A 16173-nucleotide genomic window follows, 5' to 3' on the forward strand; every position below is an offset into this window, starting at 1 on the left:
TTTGGTGATGCTATGGTCTCTATGTGTGTGTTCCCTCAAATTCTCAAGTTTAAATACTAATCCAAAGAGTGGTGGTATTAATAAGTGAGGTCTTTGGGTGATTATGTTATAGGGGTACAACCTTCATGAATAGAATTAGTGTTCTTATAAAAGAGCCCTGAGAAAGGTCCCTTGCCCCTTCTATCCTGTGAAGACATAAGAAAAAGGCAGTCATGTGTGAAGCGAGAAGCAGGCTTTCACAAAGCATGAAATCTGCCAGTGACTCCATCTCTGATTTCCTAGCCTCTAAAACTCTGAGAAATAAATTTCTGCCCTTTATAATCCATTGAGTTTATGGTGTTTGTTATAATAGCTCAAAGTCACTAAGACAGGTGGGGAGAAAGAAAAGAAAAGAGAGAAAAAGTAGAGTAGCTGATTAAAAGGAGTGAGGAAGGACTAAGTCCTCATGCAACATTGACTTGAATTTGACGATAGACGAAAGATAAAGAAAACATGGACAAGGAAGATACAAGACGGAAAGTGAGTCATTGATGGGGCAAGTATTCAGAACATAGAGTAGACATTTACGAAGTGTAAAGATAGACACTTACAAGGATATCTTTTACATCTGAGAGAAGATATGAGTGAATGATGGGTACAGATGGCAGGAAAATGAGAGTAGCTTTTGAAATAAAGTCATCTGACAGAATGAATATAGCAGGGGTTTAGAGGACTGTAAACAGGACTGTCAAAAATGACTCAAACCATTGAGAATTGAGTGGAAAATGAGAAGGCAGCATATACTAATGTGTATGTGCTGAAGGTAAATTAGACTCATAAGATATTGAGGGGCAAGGATTAACTGAGCTAAAGTGAATTTGAAAATACCAAATTAGCTTGTTCAACAATTATTTCCTTAGATCCAGCTTTGCCTCTAACACTGCTCTTATGTTTAAACGGTGAACACAATAACAATCCTTGCCCTCAAAAAGGTTACATTCTATAAGGGAGTCAGATAACAAAAAAAGAAAAAAAATGTTCAATAAAATTATACAATGGGGACTGTATCTTTTTTGGGTTTTATAAATATCTCTTTTTTGATCTTTTTAAACTCTTATTGAAATACAGTTGTGTTAGTTTCTGGTGCACAGCAAAGTGATTCAGTTATATATATATATTTTATAAATAAATATGTGTATATATACACTTTTTAAGATTCTTTTCCATATAGGTTATTACATAGTGTTGAGTATAGTTCCCTGCGCTATACAATAGGTCGTTATATATAATTTTCTTTGTTATATTAAAAAAGACTTTGTTATTAGGGATGTGAAAGTGCTTGAATGGCATAGCATCCTCCAGTTCTGGGAATATTTTTTCCTCAGAAATCCATGTCTTTGGATTTTATGATTTGCATTCCTTCTGAAGACTAGAAAAGAGAATATTTTAATATTTCTTTATAATAAAAGCCATGAAAACTTTATGACAATGATTGACATACCATTACAATACATACTCAAATCACATTTTCGCTTTTATTTGGAAACATCTTGTATTTTTTTATTTTGATGCAACTCTAAAATCTAAATTTTTCTTCTTTTCGCCATCCTCTTTACTGTTGATCTCATGGATTCACTTACAGAGATGAATCTAAAGTGTAAGAACCTGTGGACTATAGCACAGAAGTATTAAGGATTCTCTCTCCCCTGTGCTTCTTCTGCTCCCAGTAAAGTTATTTTAATTTTCATGTTGGAATTATTCTATTTTTATCATTTTGGGCATTGAATCTCTACTCTCCTGGAAGCCTGAGCTGTCTTCTCCATCAGTTCAGTTCAGTCACTCAGTCACGTCCGACTCTTTGCGACCCCACGAATCGCAGCACGCCAGGCCTCCCTGTCCATCACCAACTCCTGGAGTTCACTCAGACTCACGTCCATCGAGTCAGTGATGCCATCCAGCCATCTCATCCTCTGTCGTCCCCTTCTCCTCCTGCCCCCAATCCCTCCCAGCATCACAGTCTTTTCCAATGAGTCAACTCTTTGCATGTGGTGGCCAAAGTACTGGAGTTTCAGCTTTGGCATCATTCCTTCCAAAGAACACCCAGGACTGATCTCTTTTAGAATGGACTGGTTGGATCTCCGGGCAGTCTTACTTTGCCAACAAAGGTCCATCTAGTCAAGGCTATGGTTTTTCCAGTGGTCATGTATGGATGTGGGAGTTGGACTGTGAATAAAGCTGAGTGCCAAAGAATTGATGCTTTTGAACTGTGGTGTTGGAGAAGACTCTTGAGAGTCCCTTGGACCGCAAGGAGATCCAACCAGTCTTCTCCATAGTCCATACATAAAACACTTGATCAAAGATGGATTCAAACTAGTGGTGACTGCTCTTTGTCTGGATTATTCTTGATTTGGATTAAGACAACAGATAAACCAAGGCTGACTAAATATCTCAAGAGAGCACAGAGAATCTATTCATTAACCAATTAATTTAATATCAAATAATTTAATGTCAAAGAATGACAAATGATAAATATGGAACTTAGAAAGGGTTTAGACTTTACTGTCACAGTCAACAGCAAATGTTTCTATGACATTGTTCCTAACCTATCTAATTGAGCCATGCTTTCAGTTGCCAATGTACCTATTGCTTGTGCTTCCCATGTAGCTCAATGGTAAAGAATCTGCCTGTTAATGCAGGAGACTCTGGAGATGCAACTTCAATCCCTGAGTCAGAAAATCCCCTGGCATAGGAAATGGCAACTCACTCTAGTATTCTTGCCTAGACAATCCCATGAACAGAGGAGCCTGGTGGGTTGCGGTCTATGGGGTCACAAAGAGTCAGACACAACTGAATGACTAACACCCTGGAAATGGAGTTCCATGTATACTTGGTAGACATTTAACAGAGCTAAGACTCTAGGATACTTTGAGAAAAATTCTGAATATTCACCCTCCAGTGAATTTTAAATTTCTTAAGGTGTAAAATGACGTTCACAAATATATTATCAAAATATAAAATATATATTGATGCATTTGTTTATTAAGTCCAAGAAAAGATTTGGAAAGATGAAATTAAAGCTCTTTTTTTTTTTCTCCAATCAAAATAAATGACAAACGACACAACAAAAAGAACAAAGTGTAAAGATTGTAGGAAGTGTCTAGCTATGAAAATCACTACATTTGTGCATCTGACTTCAATAAATTAATACTTGGCCTAAAATCCAGTATGTCTGATGCTGCAGTTTTACTTGAGACAAGACACCTGGGGCAAACTTAAAATATTGAAATGGGAAGGAAAAAATAAGGGAGATTCACCCTGTCCCACTATGCTGAAAAAACCTGACACATTTGAGGTTGCAATGGGACCACAAACTGTTTGTGGAAAGGATTGTAACTCCACTTAACTCCACATAACTCCAAAATGGACCAAAGGTGAATTTTAAAGGCCAAAAAAATGCTGTCAAATCATCAGCTGTTGGTATTTTTGAGAAACAAGTAGGCAGGGCTTTATTTTTTTTTTTTGAAGTCCAGGTAGTGCTGTGCTGTCATTATGACTTAACAAGGCTGAGTTTGTTTGCTTGTGTAAAAGACTTTTCAGGAAAATTTGCTCTTATTTTCAAGTTACGCACTTGAATAAATATACATTGCTTTGCCTAGATTTACTTTCCTCCTAACAAATTAGTCAGGCTTTCTGGTCTATTGTCTTATTGTAAAACATTTTTTTTTCTTTTCAACAAAAAGGAATTTGTGAAACCTTGCCCCTGCCTTCATAGGAATGAACTGATTATTAGGACCCCTCCCCTGCTCTCTCACCTTCAAGATGCTTTGTGCTCAGTGAGCACAGAAGTTAGCTTCTGTAACAAGTGAAGATACTTTAGGAGCATACTACTTTCTATGGAATAGCTTTCATTTTTTTCCCCTGATGAATCTGGAAGTCTCAGTCTACTTTAATAAAAATTATTAATTTGTTTATGACTGATCTGGGTCTTATTGCTGCCTGTGGGCTTTTCCTAGTTGTGGTAAGCAGGGCTTACTCTTCCTTGTCATGCACAGGCTTCTCATTGTGCTGGCTTCTCTGGTTGTGGAGCAGGGCTCTAGAGCGACGGCTCAGTAGTTGCGGCACACACATTTTGTTGCTCTGCATCATGTGGGATCTTCCCGGATGAGGGATCAAATCTGCTTTGGCAAGGGGATTCTTAACCACTGTACCACTAGAGAAGTCCTCTTCCCCACTTTTAAAAATTTTGTGGAAGTATAGTTGATTTGCAATGCTATGTTAGTTTCGGGTGCGCAGCAAAGTGAATCATATACAAAGTTATACATATACATATATCGACTCTATTTTAGATTCTTAGGAGTATTATGCAGAGTTGCCTATAACTCTACTTTTAAATTCAGCTGTGTGCTTAGACAAGCAAAGGTACCACAGTGCCATGCCTGTGGTTAAAGAGAACTTATACTAGCATTTAGGAAATGTATAGGCACAAAAAGAAGAAAAGAACAAGATTGAAAAAATAAAAGAAACATGTCAACTTGAACTTTCAGTGTATTTTAGCCTCATCTATATGCTAGAATTTTAATTTATATTATCTCAGTAGAAAATTAATACATATATTAAGCATGGAGGTTTGCAGGATAGTCCATCCCATTTTTTTTTTAATTATGGAGAAATAACAAAGAGAACTAGAGAAGGAAATGGCAACCTACTCCAGTAATCTTGTCTGAAAAATTCTGTGGACAGAAGGATCCTGGTGGGCTACAGTTCGTGGGCCTGCAAAGAATCGGACATGACTGAGAGACTGAACACACACGCAAAGGCATATAGACAAAGTCTGTGAGCTACTCCCTGTCTTGTGCAGGATCTGAGACCAGAACACTGATTTTCTGACAAGTGTCAATAATCTTCTAATTTGGAGCTCCATTAAATGAAATCTGACCATTATAAAAATGTCTTTACCAAAGGACTCTATCTCCTCCTCATATGGCTTAGACTGAGTCTGAGAGTTGAAATTCAGTAGATAAGCAGTAAGAATGTGAAGTACAAAATAATTCTTAGCCTTAGGTGAGTATTTCAAATATGATATTCTGCACTTGAGGTTAAAGTAAATTTTTGCTTATGCAAGAAATAAATTTCACTTAGGTAAAATGTAGTGTATTATTTTTCTTCTTATAATTAATAAATGACCTTGAGGAATCAAAATCACCCAGTAGTATAAAAACACTTATTAATGGCGATACATTTATCCAAAGACATATTTGTTTTTTTCTGAAATGAAACTTCTTCAGGTAAGTTGTGTCACATAGTCAATCTCCATCCCCTTCCCCACCTTTAAAAATAATAAGTCATTAAAATTACACAGTAATGCTCAAAGCTGAACCTGACTGGGCTAAAGAGAAATGTTGCTTGACACTAGAGAAAGTTTGAGATGTCTTGCCTCAAATGTTTTTAGCTGGATTTGACTGTTGCAGATAAAGGAACAGAGTCCTCAATTGCTCACAGAGGAAGTTGTTATAAGGTGAACAAATACATTCATTTCAATAGTAATACAGGAGTGATTCTTCAAAGATTTTTACTGGAAATAATTGTAAGCAACATGTATGGTTAATGCCACACAAAATTCAGCTTGGTTTATAAAAAATATTTCACAGAAATAAAACCAACATTGTAAAGTAATTATCCTTCAATTAAAAATAAATTTTATAAAATTAAAAAAATATTTTAATGTGTTGAATGAATTATTTTTTTTCTTTAAAAATAATAGAATGAGACCTCCAAGACTAGAGCAGCATCTCATAATGGATAATAGAGTTCAGATACACCTGAATTCGAATCCTTTTAAGCTATAACCAGTTTGAACCAATTACTTTATTTAGTTATTTATTTTGGCCATGTCCCACAACACATCTGGGATCTTAGTTTTCCAACTGAAACTGCATCCCCTGCAGTGGAAACTCAGAGTCTTAACCATTGCACCACCAGGGATGTTCCTCAATTACTTTACTTTTAGGATTCAATATTTTCAGCTTTAACTTGGAGATAATATTTTCCTCATAGGGATGTTACAGGAAAATAGACAATTTTATAGGGGGCATGCACTGTGCTTGACATAGTCATGATTCTCAATTACTGGTAGACATTATCAAACTAGAAATAAAGGTTCTTTTTCATAAGATACAACATGTTATACATTTTCTAACAGCAAAACTCCACCATTAACCTCTGCATGGAGCCATGATGGATACAAGATTAAACAGATTAATGTATTTAAAGGATATTGCCCTTACTTAAACGGATATAAAGTAGCCTTTGGCAACCCCTAAATAAGGGTTTTTTGGTTATTGACTAGTATCACCTCTCAAGAAAACAAAGGTTTTTCCTCCACAACTCAGCAGCATCATATTTGCAATATTATTAACCTCATTAGAAAAAAGAAAAATCTGGTTCTCTTAGAATTGTCTAGAACTATTCTCTTTAAACTTGCAGTCTCCTAAATTTAGTATTTTGTTAACTATTTTAGATATAGTTTTAACATAGCCCCTGTAAAGAAGAAAGAGATTGATTAATTTGCTGCTGACAAGAGTTCACATTCTTTTTGTTTTTCTCAGAGAATGCATCTGCTTCCTATTCGGAACATGGTTCCACTTTTACAACCTAATTGCGCTACCCTACACTGCTGTACTATTTTCTGAGTCTGAGCCTACATTTTAGGCCAATCATCTCAGAGTCCAGGAAGTGTAGACTTGGAAATTGAAGGTTTCACAGATACATAGTACTGGATATATATGCATATATATATACAGATACATAGCACTGGATATATACATATGGCAGCATAGCTGCTTCATATTGTATAAGCATGTGGTTATATGTTTTAGACTTGTCCTCACAATTTCCTGAGATAGGTCAAGATTATTGTCTCCATATGATGTGTGATATTTGTCATCTAATAATAAGTGGTTGAATGATTTAAGCACTTACTTTGGCTTTAAACTTAATTTGCTCCTTTCACTGGATCTTGGGCTAAATAGTTAGAATATTTTGTCCAGATGTATAAACAGAGATTTTGAACAATTTAGGCTTCAACTTACTGCTCTATTAAGTTTAACTACTAAAATATCACTATGAGTAGTAATTAAATTAACATCCATGAAACACTATAGTCAATGAGATACAAGTTAGCGCAAATTTTTCAGATGCAGAAGCTAAATACAAAGTAATATCCCCTTTCTCCAGGTTAAAATTATGAATTAAAGTTTTGTTGCAATGTCATTTTATTCTGTAGAAAATCATCACAGTGATACCAAATTTAGCAATGTTGTTGTTGTTTAGTCATTAAGTCATGTCAGACTATAATCCTCCAGGCTCCTCTGTCCATGGAATTTCTCAGGCAAGAACACTGAAGTGGGTTGCCATTTCCTTCTCCAGGGGATCTTCCTGACCCACGAATTGAACCCATATCTCCTGCATTGGCAGGTGGATTCTTTACCACTGAGCCACTAAGGAAGCCCAATTTAACAATACTCCCATCATGTATTGGAATTAGGAGGTTTTGAGAGATTAAACTTTTGGAAGAATCTGTATATTTGAGCTTGGTGCACATGGTTGAAGTTTTGATCTTCTGTTTCTTCTCTCTAGACACCAAATCTTTAATTAGCAACTTGCCTAATTACTTCTTCTGCTTAGCACAAGAAAACCTTTCTGCAACATTTAGTAGGATAGACAAATCCTCCTTCCCAACCAAATCATTAACCAAAAGATTACAGAAAGCAAAACTGTTCAAGCTCATCTTGTCAAGTTCTCTCTTGTGAAATTTGATCTAATTTATTATAATTCTAGATTCATTGATAATATACTAAACATGCAAGCACTAAACATTTATTAAAATAAGTTGCTAACATGATCTACCAGAATGTTACTGGAAACTTTCATACATCAGAAATACAGTCTCAATGTGATTATTTTACAAGTGAGCAGAAGAATTCAGAGATATGATTTAACTCTGTTGAGGTCACTTAACTGATAAGCTGCAGGTTAGAATTTTAAATCTAGGACCTCTAATGTCAAGGCCAACATTTTATTCAGTTATACTATACTTGACTCATAACACTATAAGATTTAATAGGATTTTGGAAAAAATGTATTTTCTTCATTAGTCTTGGTTTTCTCCCTGTTCAGTGGTTGAAAACAATGATCCAATTATTAGTAAGCTCGTCGAAGGGCAGGGAGCAGGTCTTCTGCCCCTCTGTATATTCTCAGCATCTAGCACAGTGTTCTGCATGAGTGGACATCCAATAAGTGTTGACTCAGACAGACAGAAATCATTCCTTAAACCAAATATATGCCATACCTCAGATTGTTGTCCCCACAGAACACGTCTAAGTTTCCCAGAAATAGAAATACTCATTCAATCTATTGCAAGGTTTCCTGCTTCTGTCTTATTTTAATGTGTTAGGTTTCTTTTTTTCTTTTTCACTATTACACCAGGAAATTTTTTGGCAAAATATATTGGATTTCCTCTAAGAAAAAATAAGATTAACCATAAAAATATTCCTATGATCATGATACAATATCATACTTCTTTCTTTATATTTGGAGATTAAGACAGTATTAATAAAGCTACAGTAAAACTTGTTGCTGCTGCTGCTGCTAAGTTACTTCAGTCGTGTCCAACTCTGTGCGACCCCATAGACGGCAGCCCATCAGGCTCCTCCGTCCCTGGGATTCTCCAGGCAAGAACACTGGAATGGGTTGCCATTTCCTTCTCTAATGCATGAAAGTGAAAAGTGAAAGTGAAGTCGCTCAGTCGTGTCCGACTCTTAGCAACCCCATGGACTGTAGCCTACCAGGCTCCTCTGTCCATGGGATTTTCCAGGCAAGAGTACTGGAGTAGGGTGCCATTGCTGTGATAATAAAACGTGTTTGTTCTTTGTACTGTACTATTCTATATAGTGTGGTTTTCTGTGTATTGCAGTATATAAAATGGAAAATTAGAAAACTAAAATTCACAATAACTTTTACAAAGAAAACTCTCAGGCAATAATTGACAAGATAATCTTTACTTTGAATCCTCTATAATATTATTTTCAGTTCAGTTCCATTCAGGTCAGTCCCTCAGTTGTGTCCGACTCTTTGTGATCCCATGGACTGCAGCACACCAGGCTTCCCTGTCCATCACCAACTCCTGGACCCTACTCAAACTCATGTCCATCACGTCAGTGATGCCATCCAACCTTTCATCTTCTGTCGTCCGCTTCTCCTCCTACCTTCAATCTTTCCCAGCATCAGCGTCTTTTCCAATGAATCAGTTCTTCACATCAGGTGGCCAAAGTATTGGAGTTTCATGTTCAACATCAATCCTTCCAATGAATATTCAGGACTGATCTCCTTTAGGATGGACTGGTTGGATCTCCTTGCTGTCCAAGGGACTCTCAAGAGTCTTCTCCAACACCACAGTTCAAAACCATCAATTCTTTGGTGCTCAGCTTTCTTTATAGTCCAACTGCTAGGTGCAGATGAATTCCATGTTTTTGAACAACAGTGAAAAATCTTACTGGTGGTGTGTGGAGACTGATTTTTTTCCTGTAAATTCAGAGAAATCATATATATCCTTAAAAGCAGCTCAATCACAAAATTTTCCTCTCACAGATGTTACTGATATAAGTACTGTTGTATCTGTTTATCTGCATATATATATATTTATATATATATATATATATATATATATATACAGTGAAGTCGCTCAGTTGTGTCTGACTCTTTGCGACCCTGTGGACTGTAGCCTACCAGGCTTCTCCGTCCTGGGATTCTCCAGGCAAGAATACTGGAGTGGGTTGCCATTTCTTTCTCAGGGGATCTTCCTGACCCAGGGATTGAACCCAGATCTCCCGCATTGGAGGCAGACGCTTTAACCTCTGAGCCACCAGAGCTAATTCTATATATATATATATATATACACACACACACATACAATACATGTATATATATATATATGTATATATACATCCATTCATATATATGTATATGCAGTGTTGATGACATCCATGAAAGAAACTATAATACACTATTCAAATAAAGAACAAAAACATATACATGAGTAACAGATAGGCTCTTAAAATAGCATTCTTCATGGTTATGTAGGGTGTTTTGTTTATATTATGTTTCCTTATATAAATAGTGCACTCTATTTTTAAGAAACCAGACATAATAGTCACCATTCACTTAGAACCACAAATATTTCTGAATCTGTTACTTTCCTCATAGGTCTCTTTTCACTCATACTATGGTTTTGGACTGTAATTTTCAAATACATATATTTATATTTATGTGGTATCAAAATAAATTATTATATGTTTAATATTCCATTATTCATTGACTCATTTTGTTACTGAGCAAATATCTATTGATATGGCAGTGTGCCAGGTACCTTTTAAAATCCTTGAGAATTATGACAGGAAATCAAGCAGACAAAACAATTCCTTTCCTGATGGGTATGTGTGAAAGTCACTCAGTCGTGTCCAACTCTTTGTGATCCCATGGACTGTAGCCTGCTAGCCTCTTCTGTTCAAAGAATTCTCCAGGCAGAAATATACTGGAGTGGGTTTCCATTCCATTCTCCGGGGGATCTTCCTGACCCAGTGATCGAACCCAGGTCTCTTGCATTGCAGGCAGATTCTTTACCATCTGAGCCTCCAGGGAAGCCTATATCAAACAGAAGAGACAGACACAAAAGAAAATGACCAATTTTCACTTGTGGTTTGTTTTGCAAAGGAAAAACACATTTGTGATAAAAGCATATATAAAAATAATTTAAATCTTCACCATAGAGTCTTTTTAAATTAAAAGAAAAATAAATAATGGTTTGGTTTGCAAGCCAAGAATTGTGTAACTTTCAGTAGTATTTTGTGCACTGCTAGAGCACACATTTCTTTTGTGTGGGGTTTGTTCGAGATTTTTTGTTTCACATCCTGACAAAATTTTAGATATTAAAAAATAAACTGCATAATATCACAGTTTAGAAATTACACAAAATGACTTTTCAATCCTTCCCTTTCTTTCCATAGAAAAGGAAAGGTGAACCTTTTGATTCATATCTGCTTTTTGATAGGGTGAGCAAATTCATTAAAAAAAATCAAAACAACCATATAAATACTTAAAATGATCAATTTTACCATATATTAAATTAGAAAAACTTCAGAATTCTGAATTTTAAATTATTGTTAATGTCATTAATTAAATGTAAACACACCCTGTGGAAGTTCTACTGGAGAATATTTCTGTGTTCCCATATTTTATATACATGGAATGTAATGGGAGCTTTGTGGTATATTTACAATTAGTATGTAAACAAGAAAAAAAAGTCTGTGTAAAAATTGTGCTGTTTATTGAACATTGAAAAATGTTAATAAATTTTAAATATCACAATAATTATAATTGGCCAACTGCAACATACCTGACTTTACAATGAGACTTTACATGATAGGGTTAATAGATATTTGCCAATATTTTCTTTTATAATATTTGCCTATAAATTATAGAGTTCATGATATTTAATTCATCTGTGTTTTTTAAACATCCATCTCCTGCTCTGACTGTAATTTATGTGAATACAAAATTCATGTCTGTTGTCCACCCAGTGCACAGCACTTGGGAGTTGGTATACAATCAGTTACTATCTGGTGAATAAATAAATGAGCAGATACATGAATAAAACGAAATGTGGGCTAACAGAGTAATAATGACCATCTTTTATCAGTGAATTTCAAAATCAGGTACCATTTATTGAATAATTATTATACTCCAGGTTTTGAGCTTAGCTTGAAATGATCATCATGTATATGCCATTGAAAGTATACAAATTTAAATTTTTGATCTCTTCACGGAGGATTATAAATCATTATGAAATATCCTTTTTTATCTATATTCTGCCTTTTTCTAAGTTTTCTTTTTCTGAAATGACTCTAAATGTTCTGTTTACTAGTGTTTGATGTTTTTTTCCATCTTGTCACTCACTCAATTTGTACCTTTATAATTAACATGTCTTTTATAAGCATTAAATTGTTGGGTTTTACTTTATCTATTATGACAAAGTTTGTCTTTTATTTGGAGCATTTAATCCATTTACCAATGATCATTTATATCAGTCATTCTACTATTTGTTTTGTTTTTCCCATCTACTTTACTCTATTTCTTATCTTGTTCCTTGTCTTCATTTGTGTAACACAAGATAATATAACATTTTTGCTTTCCTCTACTAACAAGTTCATTACCTAATTCTTTATTATTACTTTAATGTTTATCCTAAATATTAAAACATGCATTTGCAACTCATGGAGCTTTCAAAATATCATTTTTATTGCTTTGCCAAAAATTCTTTAACTTTGCTAACTTCCATTTTGTGTTTTGCATTACTGAGAACACAGTTCTTTGTTTGTTTGGTTTTGCTTTTTGTTTTCTCATATATTTGAAATTCTAGGAGGTAGTATGATTATTGTTTTGTATAGTTAATGTTTATGATGCCTCACAGAGTGTAGTATTTTCCTTAGAGAACATTGTTGTTTGGCCCAGAGAATTTCTTTTGCTATTTCTTTTAAAAAAGAACTACTGGTAATTTCTCTTAGCTGTGATTTATCTGAACACTTTATTTTGCCCTAATTTTAAAACTACTTTCTCTGGATATATAATACTATATTGGTAGTTGTTTGATTCAATACTTTAAATAGACCTTTTTTTTTTTTTTCCCCAAGCTTCCATCATTTTTGGTGAGAGGTCAAATCTCTGTCTTATTATTTCTCATTTTTCTTTGACCTTTTTTCTTATTTTGTCTTTATTTTTCATAATTTGACTTTGGTAGATATGATGTTCTTTGTATTTATCTTGCTTATCTATGACTATATACCTTTTCTCAGTATTGAAAAATCTTAGATCAATTTTTCAAATACTGATTTTGTTCATTCTTCTTCCTCACTTTCTGAGACATCATCAACATGCAAGCTAGAATAATTGACTGAACCATTTATAGGTATTATGTTCCCATCTGTACTTTTTATTTTTTCTCTTTATTTTCAGTTTGCATATTTTTATTGACCCATCTTCAAATCTATCAATCCTGACTTCTGTTTTACTCTAATTGCTCTTAAACAGATATACTGAGGTTTCAAATTTCTTAGTCTGATTTTAAGTTTTAGGGTTATTTTATAGATTCCTCTAATTTGATGAAAATTTCCATCAAAACATTTTTTTTCTGTCTCATTACAGCTATTTTTGAATATATGAATTATTATTTTAAAATCCTTTCAGATAACCCCAATAACTTCATCTCTTATTATGTCCTTTAGTCTTTGGTCATTTGGTCTCATCTTTTTTTTTGTCATTTGTATTGAATGATAAGACTTGCAAATGACTTGCAATTTTCACTTAATGGCATATATTTTATGTGTTTATTTATTTTTAAGAGTGTGCTGCTGCTGCTGCTAAGTCGCTTCAGTCGTGTCTGACTCTGTGCTACCCCATAGACGGCAGCCCACCAGGCTCCCCATCCCTGGGATTCTCCAGTCAAGAACACTGGAGTGAGTTGCCATTTCCTTCTCCAATGCATGAAAGGGAAAAGTGAAAGTGAAGTCACTCAGTCGTGTCCGACTCTTCGCGACCCCATGGTCTGCAGCCCACCAGGCTCCTCCGTCCATGGGATTTTCCAGGCAAGAGTACTGGAGTGGGGTGCCATTGCCTTCTCCATTAAAGAGTGTAGCTCCCAGTAATATTAACTTCCTCCTGAGAGAAGACATCTTTTCCTCTAGAAGGCAGATACACGTGGGAGCTATCAGCTTAATCAAATCCAAGATTGCCTTGATTCAAAACTGGACCATGCTGTAGGTATGGTACCTTTTGTTTGCCTTATTTTTGAGGCATAAATCTCCAGGGAATTCAGTTGAATGCCTATTGTTTTCACCAAAGCCCCTCTACCAGTGTGACTTGAACTTTAAAGCTCCATTCTCAGCATTTTGAGAATGTTACAAAACCTGCTCCGCTTTTCAAGGGTTTTTGGCTTAGACTTTAACCTACCATTCCCCACAGGTTCAGCATTTGGACAACTGTTTTAATGGTAAATCAAACTATTAACTTTAAACTCTTCAGGCACTGAGGCTTTTTTTTTTTTTTAATTCTAAAAATGCCAAAAGCTTTGCTATTTTCTCTATCTCCACCCACAGCACTCAACTTGGGTTCTTGCTTCCTTGCCTACAGAGAAAATTACTGCTGTTTCAACTGCTAGTTAACTAACCTTTCCACAATTTATTCCAAAAACAAAACGAAACAACAACAAAAAATGGATAAAGGTAGCAGCTTTATGAGTTGATGAGTTGATTTCTATGTCTTTGCAATTTCAAAATTTGTAACAGTAAATACTAACATGTTTCAGGATATTGCAATTCAGAGGAGTGTCTCCTCTAAAGAGTCATTAATAAAAGATGAAAAGATGTTGATGGAAAAATATAGCTCTTATTAAGCTGCATAATATAAATATAAATATCAGAAACTATTAATTAAATTTATTTCTTGGATTTTATTGTCATTGAATAGATGAGGTGACAAACTTTTAAATGTTCATGAAAATGTAAGTGTAAAAATTGAAATTGTTTTTAATAAGGCATTTTATCAGGCTTATGATGGCATATCTTACATGATTTGAACAGTATTGGTTTATCACTGTTTATATTTAGGAAGTATGTAAAAAATCTTTTTACATACAAATTATCATTTACAGTTTTATTTTTAATAGTGAGGAATTTAAATGAAGAATAAAAACTCTTATCAATAGAATAATTTCTTTATAGCCTTCTTGATGATTTTTTTTTTAATTACAGAAAAATTAAAAAATATTTGTAAGCCACATTATGGACATAATTTAGAAAAAGTGAAAGTCACTCAATTGTGTTCAGTTCTTTGAGACCCCATGGACTGTAGCCCCACCAGGCTCCTCTAGGCATGGAATTCTCCAGGCAAGAGTACTGGAGTGGGTTGTCATTTCTTTCTCCTGGGGATCTTCCCAACCCACGGAATGAACCCAGGTCTCCCATGGGAATGCATTTGAGTCAGTTCTAATGAGGTGGATGAACCTAGAACCTATTATACAGAGTGAAGTGAATCAGAAAGAGAAAGATAAATACTGTATTCTAACACATATATATGGAATCTAGAAAAATGGTACTGAAACATTTATTTACAGGGCAGCAATGAAGAAACAGACATAGAGAATAGACTTATGGACATGTGGAGAGGGGAGGAGAGGGTGAGATGGAAGGGACTAGGGAGGAGAGGGTTAGATGGACTTTTAGGAGGTCATGTGCTAATGCTGTGATTGAAGAGTATATGAAGATTATGGAAACACAAAGTTATGCCAATATCTTTCTTTAATTTAGGTGAATAGAGAATTATATGACATTGGTTTCTATTTATTTTCTTTTGGTTGTAATCACTACATAAGTGTAAACTATACCAGCAGTGAATTTAAAGTACTTTAAGGTAAAACTAATGGTTTTTTCTTAATTTAAAAATATAGGTGCAATGATTAGTATGCCAAGATTATTTAGGAGAAACCATGGGAATTAAAGTAAATATCTCATGCTTTTATTTTTTAATTAATTTATTTTTTATTGAAGGATAATTGCCTTACAGAATTTTGTTGTTTTCTGTCAAATGTCAACATGAATCAGCCATAGGTATATATATGTCACCTCCCTTTTGAACCTCCCTATCATCTCCCTCCCCATCCCACCCCTCTAGGTTTATACAGAGGCCCTGTTTGAATTTCTGGAGCCATATAGCAAATTCCCATTGGCTATCCATTTTACATATGGTAAAATATGTAAAGGTAAGCTTCCATGTTACTCTTCCCATACATCTCACCCTCTCCTCCCCTCTCCACATGTCCGTAAGTCTATTCTTTATGTCTGTTTCTCAATTGCTGCCATGTAAATAAATGTTTCAGTACCATTTTTCTAGATTCCATATATATGTGTTAGAATACAGTATTTATCTTTCTCTTTCTGATTCACTTCACTCTGTATAATAGGTTCTAGGTTCATCCACCTCATTAGAACTGACTCAAATGCATTCCTTTTAATGGCTGAGTAATATTTCATTGTGTATGTATATCACAGCTTCTTTATCCATTCATCTGTCAATGGACATCTAGGTTGC

The 16173-nt window shown here is 34.8% G+C and overlaps 1 long non-coding RNA gene across 1 annotated transcript in view; it reads left to right on the plus strand.

The window, feature by feature from the left end:
• Positions 1 to 16173, plus strand: part of LOC132342161 (uncharacterized) — a 74938-nt gene that overhangs the window by 10700 nt on the left and 48065 nt on the right. The gene's annotated exons all lie outside the window — the stretch shown is intronic.

Source organism: Bos taurus, chromosome 14 (assembly GCF_002263795.3).
Source record: "Bos taurus isolate L1 Dominette 01449 registration number 42190680 breed Hereford chromosome 14, ARS-UCD2.0, whole genome shotgun sequence".
In the NCBI taxonomy this organism is placed as follows: domain Eukaryota; kingdom Metazoa; phylum Chordata; class Mammalia; order Artiodactyla; family Bovidae; genus Bos; species Bos taurus.